Consider the following 16,578-nt stretch of genomic DNA (forward strand, 5'->3'; position numbering starts at 1 on the left):
AGCTAAAATCTGAGTCTCTCCCTTCTGGGGCCACTGTCTTCCTCATTACTCCAGGCAGTTTGGTTAAAAACAAAAAAAAAAATCCATGACATGAGAAAAGCATTGGCAGAGAGCCTGAGAAGAGAGGGCAGCAGGAGAGAGTCTCGAGGAAGATTAGGGTCCAGCTGTGGCAATTTTCTCCCTCACCTTCACGTCAAGTCCCATCGACTGAGCCCTGAGAGGGTTCCCGGGTCCCCCTGCTCTCCTTCCACCACCAAGTCCCTCATTCATTATGTCTCACCTTCAGTGCCACTAGCCTCACAAGGCGTCCCCATAGCCAACTTCTCCTGCTCCAGCTCTCTCCGTACAGTGTAAGGAGCTCCAGCTTGAGAGCCCACAGCTCTGGGTTCAAACCCTGGTTCATTCACTTAGCTGCATAGCCCCGGAAAAGTTCCTTCATTTTGCGTATTAAAGATAATGGATATTAAAACCTAGTATAAATAAGCATTCAATAAATGTTAGTTATTATCTTCTAAATCTAGCCCGGAGTCAACAAACTTTATCTGTAAAGAAAACTATTTGGGGCTTTGTGGGCCAAACATGTTCTCTACTGCCATATTCTCTTCTCTTCTTCCTGCTATCCGACAACCATCCATCCTCCTTTTCTTTGCAACCCTTTAAAAATGTAAAAACCTTTGTGCTCATGTTGTCAGCACATACACTAAACATGCAAAAAACTTTTGTAGCGAATAGGTCACACAAATACAGGCAGCTATAGTTGGTGGACGAGATTCAAGTTGCGACCCTCTGCTTCTTAAAAACTTCCCACCTTTCCTCTTTCTTGCAGATTAACATTTAAATTTTTTAGCATCCCGCTCAAGGCTGTCCCCACATATTACCCACCTCCCCCCCGCCCCCGCTCTCCTTCAAGCCCTGCCCTGTATTCTAGCCACACAGTCCTATGAACAAATCCCTGTGTGCTCACATCTCCATGCTGTCACTAAGACCATGCCTTCTACCTGAAATTTCGCGACAAAACCCTACAGGTCGGTGACCGAAATGGAAAATGAAGGAAGGATGTGGAGACACTCAGGAAATGTAGGGAAGGAGAAAAATGTGCCATTTATTTCCAAACACAATGCACTGTCACTCTGTGAAGCACACCCTAAATTCTTAGGCTTAGCTCATTATGTGCCCTTCTAGACCTCGCGTGGTTCCTTCTCTCCCTAAATGACTCCGAACCTTAGGAAAACAATAATGCTCTTTAGGTTAACATTGCCTGAAAGGCTCACCCCTTCCTTGAACATATTGAAGCATTTTTTTTTTTAATTCAGGGGGAAAATAAACATATTTCAGAATGTTAGAACAATGCTTCCTCTAGCAGATATGAGGTAGATGATTTACAAATTATAAAAAGGAATTGGAAGATAGGTTTCCGAGTAATTTCCTATGTCACAGTTGCCTCATTTTCTCACATTTCCCTAAAATATATGCTGCTGACTTCTCACGGCCAGGACTCAGACCCAGGTGATTCAAATTAGGCAGGGGACAGTAATGTATAGGCTGAGTGACATTAAGTTTTGGTTTGTCTCAAGCTAGGATGATAACTGCTTCTGTCCCATGGCTGGGAAGGAGCCTATGGGTCTCTTTTTTCTCCCCAACTCCAGAAACCACTGTGACTTCAGACTCACCCAGGCCTGCATTTCTACCCTGAAAATATGTCCTACTTCATCAAGAGTTCTTTAGGAAGATGTATACCTCTCTACATATTTATTCAATACTTACTCGGAACTAAGTGTTAATTCTTCAGCTGGGAGTCTATGAGGCAGACAGGTGGCATCACATTCTGGGCTAAATTATATCCCCCCGATCCCCAAATTCAGTTGAAGCCCTGACTCCCAGTATCTCAGAATGTGACAGTATTTGGAGATAAAGCCTTTAAAGAGGTGATTAAGTTAAAATGAGCTCATTGGGGTGGGCCCTAATCCAATCTGACTGGTGTCCTTATACAGAAAGGAGATTAGGACACAGAGAGACACCAGAGGTGCACGTACATAGAGGAAAGATGTGAAGAGTCAGCAAGAGGGTGGCCATTTGCAAACCAAAGAGAGGCCTCAGAGGAAACCAACACTGCTGGCACCTTGATATTGGACTTCCAATCTCCAGAACTACGAGAAAATAAATTTTTGTTGTTTAAGCCACCCAGTCCGTGGTATTTTATTATGGCAGCCCTAGCAGACTACTACAGGGCCCACACCTTTGGCTTCTAACACAACTCAAAAGGCTTCAACCCAAGTGAAACCAGCCTTCCTGGGATTGCAGACCAGACCTCTCTGGCCCTCCCTCTGACTAGAAACAGATCACATTATGGGCTAACGTTTGTCCCAACAGACTCTTCATCTCACACTCCCTCCTCCTCTCACCTTCTTGGACATTGCAGCACCTCTCCTCCTGCCCCATTTACCTACTCCCCGTTCACATCTTTTTCTCCAAAACTCTGGACTCTGGACACAGGAAGGGGAGGAGGTTTAGGCATGGTGAATATCTTTCCTTTGTCTCAGATGTATGCTGTATAGTCAGAGTTCTCCAGAGAAACAGAACCAATAGGACATATAGAAGGAGATGGATTTCAAGAACTGGATCACATGATGGGAGAGGGAAGCGGGGTCCCACGACAGCCTGCTGGCAGAATTCCTTCTTGTTCAGGGGAAGTCAATTTTGTTTGTTTGTTTGTTTGCTTGCTTGCTTGCTTGTTTGTTTGTGTGTTTTTTAGTAACATCTTCAATTGATCGGATGAAGCCCATCCACATTACAGAGAGCAATCTGCTTTACCAAGGTCTACTGACTTAAATGTTAATTAAAAAAAAAATCTTCATAGCAATGGAAAATTCTGGAATAACGTTTGACCAAATACTTGAACACTGTGACCTAGCCAAGTGGACACATAAAATTAACCGACACACATGTCTTCCTTGCTTTGCCTCTAGCTAAGATGATGACTATTAGGTTAGTGCAAAAGTAATTGCAGTTTGAAAGGCTAAAAATAACAGCAAAAACTGCAATCACTTTTGCACCAACCTAATACTTTGCCCTGTCCTCACTGCACTGGTTAGAAGGGCAATGACGAAAAGGATAGTCACTAGCCAGCCACATCAGGCTACTGAACATTTAAAGTGAGGCTAGTCCAAGTTGAGACGTTCTGTACACATGAAATACACACTAGGTTTCAAAGACTAAGTATAACAAAAAGAATGTAAAATGTCTCATTAATATTGTATATTGATTTCACCTGGAAGTGATCATACTGAGGATATATTAAGTATGTATTGCTTTCCTGTAGCTGCCATACAAACTGTCAAAAATATCGTGATTTGAAACAACACAAATGTATAATCTTACATATCTGTAGTTCAAAAGACTAACGCGGGTCTCAGTGGGCTAAAAATCAATGTTTTCGCAGGGCTGCGTTCCTCCTGGAAGTTCTGTGAGAGTCTGTATCGTTGTCTTTTCCAGCCTCTAGAGGATACCCAAATTCCTTGGCTAGTGGGCCCCTTGCTCCAACTTCAAAGCCTGCAATATCTTCTCCTTACCCTTCCTCACAGCTCTCTGACCACTGCCACAGCCAGGGAGAGATTCTCCATTTTTCAGGACTCATGTGATGAGTTTGGGCTCACCTGGATGACTCAGGGCTACCTGAATCATCTCCTCATCTCTAGGTCCTAAACTTTGATCACAGCTGCAAAGTCTCTTTGCCATGGAAGAAACATTCACGTTTTAGGGATCTTGATGTCTTTAGGGCCATCACTCTGCCTATCACATTGTGTTAAATAAATAGTATTTCCACTTGTTGTTCTTACTTTTCTTACTGTAGTCACTAAAAAAATTTTTAATTACCCATGTGGCTCTCCTTTGTGGCTCACGTTATATTTTTATTGTTCAACACTATCCTAGAAATTGAGAAACACAGAGATCAAGGGACTTGTCAACCATTATAGATCAATAATGACGCCGAGAGCTTTGTAGTGCCTCGGGGCTCAGACCTCTCCTCCTGTCACACTCACCCTAGGTGATCTCATCCTGTCTAATGACTTAAAAGCTATTTATGTGCTGATGACTCCAAACTTGTTATCTCCAGCCCAGACCTTACCCTTGAACTCATATATCCACCTGTATTTCCATTAGGATGTCTAATAGGCACCTCAAATGTAATAAGTCTCAAACTGAACCCTTGTTCTCCTCCAGCACCAGTCCCATTCTCCACCCCAACCTGCTGCTCATATAGTTTTGTCCACCCCAGTAAGGCCCAAAACCTCAGAGTTAACCTTAACTACGCTTTTTCTTTCCTGACTCATATCCCATGTATCAGCAAGTTCTGTCAGTTCCACCTCTGAAATACATCCAGTATCTATTCTCAATATTCTACCACCTGGTCCACGACACCATTTTCTTTCACCTTCATCAACTCAGCCCTATAATTGGCCTCTATGCTTTCATCCTTCTCCCTTCCAGTTTATTTTCAGTAGAGCAACCAAAGTTATCATGTTAAAACATGTAGATCATGTCATTCCTCATCTTAGAATTCTCCAATGGTTTTCCATCGCCCTCAAAAGAAAAAGCTTACTTCCTTATCATGTTCTCCAAAGCCCTCCATGGTCTGGCCTCCAACTACTGCTTGGCCTAATCATGTACCACTCTCTCCTTGGCCTACTCCACTCATTGCTACTTGCCACCCTGCTATTCCTCAGACATGCCAAACATGCTCTCATATCAGGGCCTTTGTACCTGCTGCACCTGTTGTTCCCTCTACCTCAGCAGCCATTCTCCAGAGAGCCCCACATCTCATTCCTGCATTTTCTTTAGGTCTTTAATTAAATATCAACTTTCAACACCCCCAACCCATCACCCTCTCTCCCCCTACTCTGCCATATTTTTCTTCATAAAACATCAGATCTGACATAGTAAATGTTTTCTTGTTTATCTGTTTACTGGCTATTTCTCCTCAGTGAAATGCATCCATAAGGACTGAGTTTTTCGTCTGCTTTGTTCATTCCTGTATCTCTAGCATGTAGAACAGTGTCTGGCACATAACAGCCACTCAATATATACTGACAAATAAATATATAACCTAATTGACTCAGAAAGGATTAGTAATGTTAGGCTGAATAATTAAGAATAAGCTAGATAACTATGTATGCAATATTATGTTTTTCAGAACTGTATTATTTACTTCCTACAGATCTTTAAAGGCATCTTTAAAGACTTATCAACTACATTACCAGTTTTCAGATGAGATTCTTATCCTTCAAAGAGCAAGTGGTTTCAGATCCAAGTTGCCCTTGTGCCGTTCAAAATCAGTGTTACTTACATGGATAATTGTTCAAATTTAGACTTTAGAACTCACAGAATCAAAAATGCAGATAATTGCTGTTATAATAAATGGAAAAGGAGCAAAAATTACCAATATTTTCAGTTCATTTAACCTCTAATCAACTGTCAAGCAAAACATCCTTCCCAACTGACAGCTTCAGTTGGTAAATGAAAGGGTCTGCTTTTCTCAGCTCCTTGTCACATCACAAGTCTCAGAAAGCAAACTAATTGCTTATCACTTATCATGCAGAATGAGAACAGGGGCATTATATTGTTTTATTACGGTACAACTTTATTTCCCTATTAGCTAATGTTTTTGGAGCTGTTGAACTCAACTTGCAAATTGCATTTTTTTCTCAACCCATAGAGAAAGCAACTGTTTATGACTTTGAAGTAAATTTTTCCTTTGCTTTACTTTTCTCAAAATCACACTGCACTTGACATAATTGTCTACATGCAACACTGTCATGTTTTAAAGAAACTTCCAAAATTGCCAACAGCCTTCGTCTTCTTACCATAAAACCTTGAGGTAATGTCCATATTTTCCCCCAGGCTTTACCAGTGTCCTGACCCTTAAAGACATAAAAAATAAGAAAAGTTGTTCGGTTAAATCACTTTAAAAATTACTAGAAAATTGGACCTGAGAAGAGTATTACAAAGTTGAAAACAAATGTCATAATTCATAAGTTAAGGGCAATAGAAACTTTTGCCCTACCAGATATTAAAAAGTTAGATGGGGGTGGCAGTTAGCTCAGTTGGTTAGAGCATGGTGCTGATAACACCAAGGTTGCCGGTTCGATACCTGCATGGGCCACTGTGAGCTGTGGCCTCCTTAAAAAAAAAAAAAGTTAGATGGTCACCATACCACACAGATACTCCAATGGAATAGAATAGAAAGTCCATAAAGATATAGATATAGATGTAGATGTAGATACGTAGATATGTAGATAGACATATATGGTATACGAGAAAGCAGTCATTTCAATAGGTTTTAAAAATAGAATGTCTTATAACTGTCCAGTCATTTGGAAAACAAAACATTTAAATCCTACATCAGCTAGGAATACTCTGACCACAAACAACAAAACAAAAACAAAAACTAACAGAGGCTTAAAACACAAGGCTGTTGAATGTTACATAACATGAAGCCCAAAGGGAGGCAGTCTCAGGATTAGTTCAATACTTTAAGGATCATTTTGAGTACCCAGACTCTTTTTATCTTTGCTCTTCACCATCCTCCATGGGTTGGCTTTTTGACCTTGGGCATGGTGCCTCATGATCCAAGATGGTTGCCCTAACTCAGGACATCAGGTATTCACATATGAAAGGCAAGAGGTAAATATAGGCCAGGCTAGAGAGAGAGAGAGGGGAGCTCTCCTTTAGTGCATTTATCCTTTTATCAAGAAGTTTAATTGTCTTTTCAGAAACCCCCCAGAAAAATTTATCTTCTGTCTCATTGACTAGGCTAAGTCCAGAACCATTTCTTGTTGCAAAGGATGCGGTTTAAGCCAGTAACTGACTTTTTCAGTCTCAGCAGTTGGTAGATGGACAAAGAACAAGGAGGTTGAAATGGATATTGGGTAGCTAATCAGACCCTCCATAATGCATATCAAATACGGACTTTTGAGCATCATGACAGTAAATGCTACTGGACTAGCCCTCCTCCAATATATAACTAGAAAACTAGAAAAAATATGTGAAGTATCAGATATCAGTCAACAAGACTGAGCTTGCTGAGAAAGGAAAACAAGTGAGGTGAACCACACGATCATCCCAGCTTTTTTCCTGTAGAATCTTTCAGACTGCAGAAGGAAGGGGAGCCTACACAAAGTATAGTGGTCTTGCTGAGCTGAGGAAACAGAGATCAAATCACACACTTACTGAAGTGGCTGGAATTTGTGGGAAAGACTACCGGAAAAAAGGGAGATGTACAGAGAAGGACCTCCAAAAATCTGCATAGGAGTCCCCTTATATCCTTAGCCAAATACTCAACTGTGTGTGTACAAAATGAGACTCCATGAGGCTGGGCCAAAAGGACCTATTGGGGAAGGAACAACCATCAGGATGCTGAGAACTGAGCAACCAAAGCCTGGGTCTAATAGACATTTGCGTTCCAACCAGTTATCGTGAAAAGACCTTGGTGAACACCCCGGATATTTGGTAGAGACTCCCAAAGAGGCTATGCTCGAGGTATGGCTAATGTAGCCCTGGAATAACGACTGCTCTACACCTGCCCTAACAAAGCTGAAAAAGAAACCTGGAAAGAGTCAGGCTGATTCATAAGTACATTAACTCCCGACTAAACAAAAGTCACTGTTAAGGAAGGAAAAAAGAAATCCAGACAATCAATTTTGTAGCATCTATCATATGCATATACAAGCAAAAGTTACTAAGACAATATAAGGAAGAAAAATGTGACCCATAACCAAGAGAAACTCAGTCAGTAGAAACAAAATTAAATGGGCACAATTAAAATATTTAAAAGTAAAGTGAAAATACAAATGTGCCTGAAGAAAATGCAGGTGGAAATTTCCAAGCTTTACACTGAAAGTAAAAGTATAAATAAAATGATTGCTAAATTTAATCACCTATGAATTTAAAACACCTGTGAATTGACAACAAAACACTTCATGAACTGAATTAAAATAAGCAGCAAACTAGAGAGGGGGAATGAAATAATTATGGAAAATAGTTAGAATTATTAACATATAAAGGCTTTTGATATTAAAAAAGCAGAAAAAATGATGCTTTTTTAAAAGTAATGCTTATTTAAAAAAATACTGTAGAAAATAAATAAATAAATAAATAAATAAATAAAAATAAAAAATAAAAATTACCAATGGCCAATAAACATAAAAATGTTCAGCCTCATTAATAAGATAAATGCATTTAAGTACCAAAAGTTTATTTCACGTGATGGATTGGTGAAGATTAAACAGAATAATATCTCGTTAACAATGGGTAAATGGCGACTTTTACATACCACCAATGGGGAAGACTGTATGGCTCTATTATGAAGGGTAATTTGGCAGCATTTGTCGACAGCTGAGAAACTGTAATACCCAACCCTGCAATTCTACTTCTAAGCATATAACCTAAGAAAATAGACTATATAACTGGGAAAGTGCCCAGGAAATTTCTATTATGATGTGCATCACAGGGTAGTTTATCGCAAGCAGTGGATTCTAAGGACAAAATGGCAACCGACATTGACTCTGTGACCCTTGCAGTGCATGCATGAGGTAAGGAGACAAAAAGTCTGTAGGTGAAAACTAAAGGACCCATCCCACTTAACTCTGTCATACTTAAGGACCCAAGAAATCCTCCTTGAGGGCATCCCTAACTGAAGTTAACACAAAGGAAGGAGCCATTGAAAGAGCCTGCTTCCCCTATGCAGACAGGAAGATAAGCACAGTGCCAGGGAGAAGGTTCTGCTTCAGAGCAGCACAGCCTGCAGGTGAGCTTCTAGATTGCTTTCTATTACATGAAAGATACTCATGGATCTTTCCAGAAATACTCATGTGAGAGGACCAGTTAGCAAAGGGGTCAAGAAGGAAGCAAGGGCAACTACAAGCAAGACCCAAGGGATTTGAGTTTTCTAGTTAACATATCCACCAAGAAGTGAGACATGGGAACAAAAATCCACCTTCGTAATTACCTTCTCTTTGAGTAACAGCCTAGTTCCATTAAAAAAAAAAGTCCACTTCTGGTCTAGAATCCAAAGCAACTGGAGAATTAAGTCTCTCTTACTTGGTTTCTAAGTTCCTCCCCCATATGTCTGTCTTCTCTCACTGTAGGACATTCACTTAGTGTTTTTACTGATCATACTTTTTTTAAAAGTAGATTTCTATTTTTTTTCACTTTTTCATAAAGTCAGTTTACTATTTTTTATTAACAGATTTCTACTCGATGTGCTTTTTAGAGATAGTAGGATCATGGGAACATTTTCTTTCCTTTTTAGTTTTTTTAAAAAAATATATTACCATGTTTTGAAACTTACAAGTAACAAGGTAAAAAGAAAATGTATCCATAAGGAAGCAAAAGTGACAATCAGTCAGGTACTGTCATGGACACACTAGTGTCTCCACCAGACCACATTCCAAATATATGTCCAGGGATAAAAACTCTAAACTGAACTTCTTGAGAGCAGGGACTTTTGCACATCATTGATTATTTTATTCAACAAAAGCAATTATGGACAAAGCACTTGAAAGTGCCAAGCACTGGGTTTTGCACTGTGGTTATGACCTGAACAAAAGAGATACAATTTGTTCCAACAAGATTTTAAGTAAAGGGATTGTGTTTTGTTTCTTTGTACAAATGCAGGGAAGAAAGGAGACACTGGATAAATGTTACCTTAACTATTGCTGATGGCTTTGGGCACCAGGGCCTTTATTCTAGTCTCCCAAACTCCTAAGGTATTATATATTCCACCATCCTCCTTCCATTCGGTGTTTCAGTCTCAGCTGTACTTTTGCAAACACCCTGCTCCACAAAACAAGGAAACACAAACCACATTAACAGCTCTGCAAAATCAGGGTTGCAGAGGGGAACAAATGAAGCAATCCTAGATGGGTCTATAAATCACTGTCTTCTCTTCAGTAAGAGAGAATTATTATTATTATTATTATTATTGCTGTGCTTGTAACCGTTGTAGGAGACTACTATATAGAGATCTTTGATGAAAGGATTAATGAAGGGGTATGTGCTATTGAAAAAATGATGTGAAACAAGTAGATAGAAGTTAATATGGCTGGTTCTTTAAGGAAAAATAGAACGTGTGTGTGTGAGAGAGAGAGAGAGACAGAGAGAGAGACAGAGAGAGACAGAGAGAGAGAGAGAGACAGAGACAGAGACAGAGAGAAAAGAAAGAGAGAGAACAGGGGAAGAACTTCAATGATTTTGCTATTGCTCAAACATTTTTGGAATTCCTTTTGGTAATGGTATTCATTAAAAATATGCTAGGTATAGATTTAACTAAAGTTTTTGGATACAGTTAAAGTAAAAAAAAATTTTCTTTTGGTCAATGAAAAGATAAAATTCTACTCATTCTTTCTCAAATTAGGATTCGTTTTATACTACTTTCAAAAATAAAGCAACAAAAGAGTTCTATGGCCAAACAATTTCAGAAACAATTTCATTCTATTTTCCCCCTTGGAAATTTACAATGAATATTTCTATCATATTATTGACTCTTGAAGCACAACAGTGAGTTCCCAAACTAATTTCACTCAGAAATCTTTTTTTAAAAGATTTATATCTCATAGAATGAAAATTGGAGAATCTTCTTTTTTAAATAATGCATGATTTTCTTGTGTCTTTTTTTGTAAGACTATTATCCCTTAAAGCACTATTTTATTGATGTATAATTGAAATACATTATTATCCTATTAGTTTTAGGTGTATATCATAGTGACTTGACATTCATATATATTATAAAATGATCGCCCTGTCTAGTTACAATCTGTCACCAAACAAAGTTGTTACAATATTATTAACTATATTCCCTATGCTTTACATGACATCCCCATAACTTATTTATTTTATAACTGGAATTTTGTACCTCTTAATCCCCTTCACCTATTTCACCCAACCCCACCCCCCCAACCACCAGTTTGTTTCCTGTGTCTATGACTTTGTTTCTGTTTTGTTTTGTTGATTTGTTTTGTTTTTCAGATTCTACATCTGAATGAAATTATATGGTGTTTGTCTTTCTCAGTCTGACTTATTTCACTTGGCATAATGCCATGTAGGTCTATCCATGTTGGCAAAAATGGCAAAATTCCATTTATTTTTATGGCTGAGTATTATTTCATTGTATATTCCACAACTTCATTATCTGTTTATCTGTGGATGGACACATAGGTTGCTTCCATATCTTGACTATTGTAAATAGTGCTGCAATGAACATATGGGTGCATACAGCTCATAGAATTAGTGTTTTTGTTTTCTTCAGAAAAATACCCAGAAGTGGAGTTGCTGGATCATATAGTAGTTCTATTTTTAATTTTTTTGAGGAACCTCCATACTGTTTTCCATAGTGGCTGTACCATTTTACATTCCCGCCAAGAGTGTACAAGGGTTGCCTTTTTTCCACATCCTCGCCAACACTGTTATTTTTTGACTTTTGGTACCGTGCTTCCCTGAAAATAAGACCAGGTCTTATGTTAATTTTTGTTCCAAAAGATGCATTAGAGCTTATGTTCAGGGGATGTCATCCTGAAAAATCATGTTAGGGCTTATTTTCTGGTGAGGTCTTATTTTCAGGGAAACATGGTAATGGCCAGAAATGAAAGCCCAGAAATAAACCCACACTTAATGGTCAATTAATGTATGACAAATCAGGAAAGAATATACGATGGAAAAAAAGAAAGTTTCTTCAATAAATGGTGTTGGGAAAACTGGACAGCTACATGCAAAAGAATGAAACTGTACCACTATCATGCACCACAAACAAAAATAAATTCAGAACAGGTTAAAGATTTGAATGCAAGACCTGCAAATATAAAATTCTTAGAAGGAAACATAAGCAATAAGCTCTATGAAATCATCTTAGCAATATTGTTTTTGGATAAGACTCCTCAGGCAAGGGCAACAAAAGCAAAAGGAAACAAATGGGAGTACATCAAACCAAAAAGCTTTTGCATAGAGCAGGAAACCTTGAACAAAACGAAAAGGCAACGGACATACTGAATGGGACAAGATATTTGCAAATCACACATCCAACAAGGAGTTAATAACCAAAATACATAAATAATGTATAAAATCTAATATCAAAAAAACAAACAACTGATTAAAAAACTAGGCAGAGGACTTGAATAGACATTTTCCCAAAGAAGACATACAGACAGCCAAGAGACATATGAAAAGATGCTCAACGTCACTAATCATCAGGGAAATACAAATCAAAACCACAATGAGATATCACCCCATACCTGTGAGAATGACTATTATCTTGTGTCATTTAAAATATTTTTTCTAAAATCTCTTGCTGGGACATAAAGATTTTAGATATACCTATTTTTAAAATCAGTTACTGTAGCAAACATGTTCTCATTTTATATTCATTTTTCCTTTCTACCTTTATAAAACAAATCTCTTTTGTTCCATCTGGCAATTTGCTCAGCTTAAAATACCTCACCTACATCTCCTTGTAGCCTTGTGACCAAATTTTAGTAAGTGAAATCTAAGCAGAAGCAATTAGGTATGGCTTCTAGAAAAGCTAAATATGAGGTATGAATTCTGCAGGTGTGCCCATTCAGCCTTTGGTCTCTGTCCCTTTATCCTAAGGGGACCCAGTCATGACACCTGAGATGTAGCCAGCATCCTGCAACCATGACACTAAAGCCACACTCTAAGTAAGGGGAGTGGAGCAGGCACATGGGAACAACCTGGGTCCCTGACAACATTATTGGACTGTCCTGGATTCCAGAACTTCTTTTTGTTTCAGAAAAATTAACTTTTTTCTTTTGTTTAAACCATTGTCTGTCACATATTCTTTTCATTTGAACCAAACACATTCCTAACAGGGAGCCACACTTATGATCACAATTCACGTAATTTAATCTTGCAGTGAGTTGTGTTTTTTTTGGCTTATGACTCTTATACTTTTGTTTTTCATTTTGTGTTTTTTAACTTTTTTCTTTTCTCTTCTTTTTTTTAATTTATTTTAAGTGTGTTTTTCCAGGACCCATCAGTTCCAAGTCAAGTAGTTGTTTCCATCTAGTTGTGGAGGGCGCAGCTCACAGTGGCTCATGTGGGGATAGAACAGGCAACCCTGGTGTTACCAACATCACGCTCTAACCAACTGAGCTAACAGGCCGCTCCTCTTGTGCTTTCATTGTATGTAAATCACCACAAACCCTTCTTAACAGTAGGTATAGTGTACCTGATTCAATAAAAATATATGTGTTTATAACTATTGCAAGCTCTACACTGAAAACTTCAGTGAGTCACCAATAAAGGTATTAAGTTGTCTGCAAAGATTTCCCTAAACTGAGTATTGATCAAAAAATTTAAAACTGTTAGCTTTGTTTAATTTCATAGCAATCACCTCCTGTAAATTTGGTTTGTAATATAATTCTATTCATACTTGCAAGTGAAATAAATGAAAATAAATATTGTGATAAGAATTTTATTTCATCCTTTGTAAAATTATAAATGCCCTTAAGTATTTTTATCTTCGGTTGAGATGCCAGGATCTGGATATACATCTTTAACTTCATTGTTCTCTTTGCATGAAGAAAACCTGATTTCATCCCCATTCCCTGCACAATTGAACTCCAGAATGCTGGGAGATGGATAGCTCTAAAATATGTGGGGAAAATGAAGGGGATATAAATTGCTGAGGATTACCATCATCTTGATGGCATTGTAGTTTTTTGCTCTTCTTTAGATACAGATTCAGTGACTGGGAAGAGAGATACAATTGAACTCTGTAAGTCTACGCGAGAATGGAAGGACAATAACCCAAACCACTCTCCAGGTTTATTGGAGATTGGCGGCTTGGCCATTGTTGCAAATTGCCCTGCAATTTTCAAAGGTAACTATAGAGACTTGAAATTTTCATCTGTGGAAAAGTGATGAAAGAGAATCAAGACTCATTTAGGAAGTTGCACCTGATTGAAAAAGGGCCAAAGAAATTAAGCCCACTTCTGGAAATTTCCATGCATATTAGTTCTTCATAATCACAAATGGGATTCTATGGAGTATTGAGGCTGTCACTTAAAGACTGCACAATCACCTGCCATAAAGAGAGAGATATCAAGGAGAGGCGATAATCTGTGGCAAGAGCTAACTGAGGTAAATTATAAAGAAAATGCCTCTCAGTTTTGCATCCAAAAAGAATTTCTGTTAGGTAAGTAATTCAAAACAGATCCTGAACAATTGATAGATTTAACAAACTTTATTGAGGGCCTGTCATTTGTTAGCACTGAGATTTATACTGAGCATACAAAAAGCATTTGTATAGCAAAAGCATATAACTTTAAAAGGTTTACAACTGAATGGGAAATATAAGACATATATAAGAGCAAAATGAATAATGGTACATAACTAAGCGTGCTACACCGAGCAATACATCCAAAGTGACTACAGGAATAAATGCAGGCCACGGGTAAGGTCTGTCTAAATAGGCAGAAGAGTTTGAATCCTTCTTCCATCACACTCAACCTTTGTGAGTTACATACCCTCAGCTATAAACCTCAGTTTCTTCATCTGTAAAATGGATTTTATAATTATACCTATTGCACAAGGTTGTTTTATGGATTAAATATAATATATGTAAAACACTTAGTATGGAGTCTGGCAAAAGTAAGTACACAAAAAAATATTACCCATTATAAATAATTATTGGAGGAATGATAACTGAAGACTGGATCTGTAGCTGAACTGAAAGTCTTTCCCGAAATGTTACAAAAGATCTAATGTAAACAAATAGAGGACAGAGGAAAAGGAATAACTCAAAGCATGGACCAACATGAGTATGTGTAGGAAACCAGGCATGCACTGGGCATGTTTTGGAGTCAATAAATTTGAATGCAGCTGAACACTAGTTCTTAACTTAAAAAAAAATGAATATTGCATGAATAAAGAAGCAAAGGACATGAGCAGCAAATTCACAAAGTAGGAAATAATTAGTAAACAAGCATATGAAAAAATATGCAGTCTTACTAGGAATCAAAAAATGCAGATTAAAACACAATGAGAGGAAGTTGGATTCAAGATGGTGGAAAAGTAAGCACACAACTCTAATTGTTCTCTTAACCCCCCAAATCCCAAAAATGACAAGAATGATATAAAGAAAACAGAACAAGGTGCCATCAGACTAGAAATGTTGTGAAATTCTTGAACTATGAAAATCACCCTGTACTAGATTAATGGAGCAAACCCAAAAAAGTGCAAAAAAAACAAAAAACTTCACTGCTCCAATATATGGTGATGGAAGGAGAACTGACTCTGGGTGGTGAACACACAATGGGATTTATAGACGAAATAATACAGAATTGTACACCTGAAATCTATGTAAATTTACTAACAATTGTCACCCCAATAAATTTAATTAAAACAACAACAACAACAACAACAAAAACTTCACTGCAGTGATGCTAGCCATTCTGGAGGTTATCCAAGTTCACAGGTAATTAAAACATGGAGGAGGTAGGATGATTGATTGGGGGAGTTATTGGGTAGCTGCTGTAACAGATACATCCTGAAATCTCACTGGTTTAACACAATAGAAGCTTATTTTCCTCACTCGCATCATGTGCCATCAGCAGCAGCGATCAGAGTGGGAGCTTTGGGCAGGGGGCTGCTGCAATCTGTCCTTCAGGCTGACTGAAGGACGTCAAACTACAGCTTTAGCTTTTAGCTTTAGCTTTCCCTGGGATAAGAAAGAGGGTGGATGCCACAACGCCCTTTGCTTGGAGGCAAGCGGGGGCCCTGTCCTGCATGATGCCCCTCGGGGATCCCTGTGCTTTGGAGCAACTTCCTTGAAATTTTCTAAGTCTGGTGCCTAGAACAGCCTGGAGATAGCTGTGTCGTCCACTCTGGACACCCCAAGTCGGGACCTGGTCCAACACAGGTTATGCTAACCAAAAGCCTCTCTCTGAAATATTCCCAGCTTCCTCCAATGACGGAGAATGGCCGGGCTGTCTGAACATTTTTCTCTCCTCTTCCCCTCTTTCTCAGGGAGTCTAATTATATGTAGTTTAGACTGTTTGATATTATCCTAGAGAGCATGATGCTCTATTTAAGATTTTGTAGGCTTCTTGCTCTCTAGGCTTTCTTTTGGATAGTTTCTGTTACTGAAATACACTGATCTTATCTTCCCCAGTGCCTCATCTGCTGTTAATCCCACCCAGTCTATTTTTCATTGCAGATATGGCATTTTTCATCTTTAAAAGTTAGTCTGGGATATATATATATATATATATATATATATATATATATATATATATACACACATACATACATACATACATACATATACATATATATGTATATATACACACACATATGTATGTATATATACATATATACATATATACATATATACACATACATACATGCATATGTATGTGTGTATATGTATATTTACATACAAATATTAAATATATATAAATATATCTTCCATTTCTCTTCCCAACATGCTCATGTTTTCTTCTACTTTCATGAACATATGGAGTATATTTATAGTAGATGCTTTAATGTCCTTTTTTGCTAGTTCTATCA

This window comes from Rhinolophus hipposideros (genome assembly GCF_964194185.1).
Source record: "Rhinolophus hipposideros genome assembly, chromosome: 9".
NCBI classification, from domain to species: Eukaryota; Metazoa; Chordata; class Mammalia; order Chiroptera; family Rhinolophidae; genus Rhinolophus; species Rhinolophus hipposideros.